We start from the raw sequence: 3,621 nt of genomic DNA on the forward strand, positions 1-3,621 counted from the left end.
ATTCAAAGCACATTCTCTGATCACAATGGAATAAAATTAGAAGACAATAACCATCAAAGACTGTGCCTGTTTGAATATATTGTGTCCCCCAAATGCAATTATCTTTGATGTAATCTTCTGTGGGCAGATGTTATCAGAGTTGATTAGATTGTAATTCTTTAAATGTTTCTTTGGAATGCGCCCCACCCAGCTGTGGGTGATGACTCTAATTGGATAATTTCCATGGAGTGTTGGCCCAACCATTGGGTGGACCTTGATCAGTGGAGCCATATAAATGAGCTGACAGGCAGAGGGAACTCAGTGCAGCTGTGAGTGACATTTTGAAGAGGAGCTACAGCCAAGAGGGACACTTTGAAGAAAGGACAGGGGCTGCAGATGAGAGACAGTTTGAAAATGGCCGTTGAAAGTAGACTCTTCCTCCGGAGAAGCTGAGAAAGGACAAATATCCCAAGTGCAACTAAGAGTGACATTTTTGAGGAACTACAGCCTAGAGAAGAACATCCTGGTAGAAAGCCATTTTGAAACCAGAACTTTGGAGCACACTCCAGCCACATGCCTTCCCAGCTAACAGAGATTTTCCGGACACCATTGGCCATCCTCCAGTGAAGGTACCAGATTGCTGATGTGTTATCTTGGACACTTTATAGCCTTAAGACTGTAACTGTGTAACCAAATAAACCCCCTTTATAAAAGCCATTCCATGTCTGGTGTTTTGCATTCCAGCAGCATTAGCAAACTACAACAGAGACTTAGAAAATTCACAAATACCTGGAGGTTAAACAACACATTCCTAAACAATCAGTGGGTTAAAGAAGAAATAGCAAGAGAAATTGCTAAATATATAGAGTCGAATGAAAATGAGAACACAACATATCAAAACCTATGGGATGCAGCAAAAGCGGTACTGAGGGGGAACTTTATAGCACTAAATGCATACATCGAAAAGAAAGAAAGATCTAAAATCACAGAACTAATGGGGCAACTGAAGAAGCTAGAAAATGAACAGCAAACTAATCCTAAACCAAGTAGAAGAAAACAAATAACAAGGATTAAAGCGGAAATAAATGACATAGAGAACAAAAAAACAAACAATAGAGAGAATAAATAACACCAAAAGTTGGTTCTTTGAGAAGATCAACAAGATTGACAAGCCCCTACCTAGACGGACAAAATCAAAAAGAGAGAAGACCCATATGAACAAAATAATGAGTGAGAAAGGTGACATTACTGTGGATCCCGAAGAAATTAAAAAAATTAGGAGACAACACTATGAACAACTGTATGCCAACAAACTGGATAATATAGAGGAAATGGACAATTTCCTGGAAACATATGAACAACCTAGACTGACCAGAGAAGCAACAGAAGACCTCAACCAACCAATCACAAGCAAAGAGATCCAATCAGTCATCAAAAAGCCTCCCACAAATAAATGCCCAGGGCCAGATGGCTTCACGGGAATTCTACCAAACTTTCCAAAAAGAATTGGCACCAATCTTACTTAAACTCTTTCAAAACATTGAAGAAAATGGAATACTACCTAACACATTTTATGAAGCTAACATCAATCTAATATCAAAACCAGGCAAAGATGCTGCAAAAAAGGAAAACTACAGGCCAATCTCCCTAATGAATATAGATGCAAAAATTCTCAACAAAATTCTTGCAAATCAAATTCAAAGACACATTAAAAAAAATCATACACCATGACCAAGTGGGGTCCATTCCAGGCATGCAAGTGTCGCTCAATATAAGAAAATCAATGTGTTACAATACATTAACAATTCAAAAGAGAAAAATTAAATGATCATCTCAATAGATGCTGAAAAAGCATTCGAGAAAACCCAACATCCCTTTTTGATGAAAACACTTCAAAAAGTAGGAATTGAAGGGGACTTCCTCAGTATGATAAAGAGCATAAAACCCACAGCCAGCATAGTACTCAATGATGAGAGACTGAAAGCCTTCCCTCTAAGATCAGGAACAAGACAAGGATGCCCACTGTCACCACTTTTATTCAACATTGGGCTAGAAGTGCTAGCCAGGGCAATCCACCAAGACAAAGAAATAAAAGGCATCCAAATTGGAAAGGAAGAAGTAAAACTGTCATTATTTGCAGATGATATGATCTTATATCTGGAAAACCTTGAGAAATTGACAATACAACTACTAGAGCTAACAAACAAATTTAGCAAAGTAGTGGGATACAAGATTAATGCACATAAGTCAGTAATGTTTCTATATGCTAGAAGTGAATGGTGTGAAAATACACTCAAGAAAAAGACACCATTTTCAATAGCAACTAAAAAAAATCAAGTACATAGGAATAAACTTAACCAAAGATATAAAGACCTATACAAATAAAACTACATAACTCTACTAAACGAAATAGAAAGAGACCTTAAAAGACAGAAAAATATTCCATGTTCATGGATAGGAAGGCTAAATGCCATTAAGATGTCAATTCTACCCAAACTCATCTACAGATTCAATGCAATCCCAATCAAAATTCCAACAACCTACTTTGCAGACTTGGAAAAGCTAGTTATCAAATTTATTTGGAAAGGGAAGATGACTCGAATTGCTAAAAACACTCTAAAAAAGAAAAACCAAGTGGAAGGACTTAGATTCCCTGACCTTGAACTTATTATAAAGCCACAGTTGTCAAAACAGCATGGTACTGGCACAAAGATAGACATATTGATCAATGGAATCAAATTGAGAATTCGGAGATAGACCCCCAGATCTTTGGCTGACTGATCTTTGATATGGCCCCCAAAGCCACTGAACTGGGACATAACAGTCTTTTCAACAAATGGGGCTGGGAGAGTTGGATATCCATATCCAAAAGAAAGAAAGAGGACCCCTACCTCACACTCTACACAAAAATTAACTCAAAATGGATCGAAGACTTCCATATAAAAGGCAGTACCATAAAACTCCTAGAAGATAATGTAGGGAAACATCTTAAGACCTTGTATTAGGTGGTCACTTCCTAAACATTACACCCAAAGCACAAGCAACAAAAGAAAAAGTAGATAAATCAGAACTCCTCAAACTTAGAAGTTTCTATACCTCAAAGGAATTTGTCAAAAAGGTGAAGAGGCAGCCAACTCAATGGGAAAAAATATTTGGAAACCATGTATCTGACAAAAGACTGATATCTTGCATATATAAAGAAATCCTACAACTCAATGATGATAGTACAGACAGCCCAACCATAAAATGGGCAAAAGATATGAAAAGACAGTTCTCTGAAGAGGAAATACAAATGGCCAAAAAACACATGAAAAAATGTTCAGCTTCACTAGCTATTAGAGAGATGCAAATTAAGACCACAACAAGATACCATCTCACACCAATTAGAATAGCTATTAAACAAACAGGAAACTACAAATGCTGGAGGGGATGTGGAGAAATTGGAACTCTTATTCATTGTTGGTGGGACTGTATAATGGTTCAGCCACTCTGGAAGACAGTCTGGCAGTTCCTTAGAAAGCTAGATATAGAGTTACCCTTCGATCCAGCAATTGCACTTCTTGGTATACACCCGGAAGATCTGAAAGCAGTGACATGAACAGATATCTGCATGCCAATGTTCATAGCAGCATTATTCACAAT

Source organism: Choloepus didactylus, chromosome 2 (genome assembly GCF_015220235.1).
Source record: "Choloepus didactylus isolate mChoDid1 chromosome 2, mChoDid1.pri, whole genome shotgun sequence".
NCBI classification, from domain to species: Eukaryota; Metazoa; Chordata; class Mammalia; order Pilosa; family Megalonychidae; genus Choloepus; species Choloepus didactylus.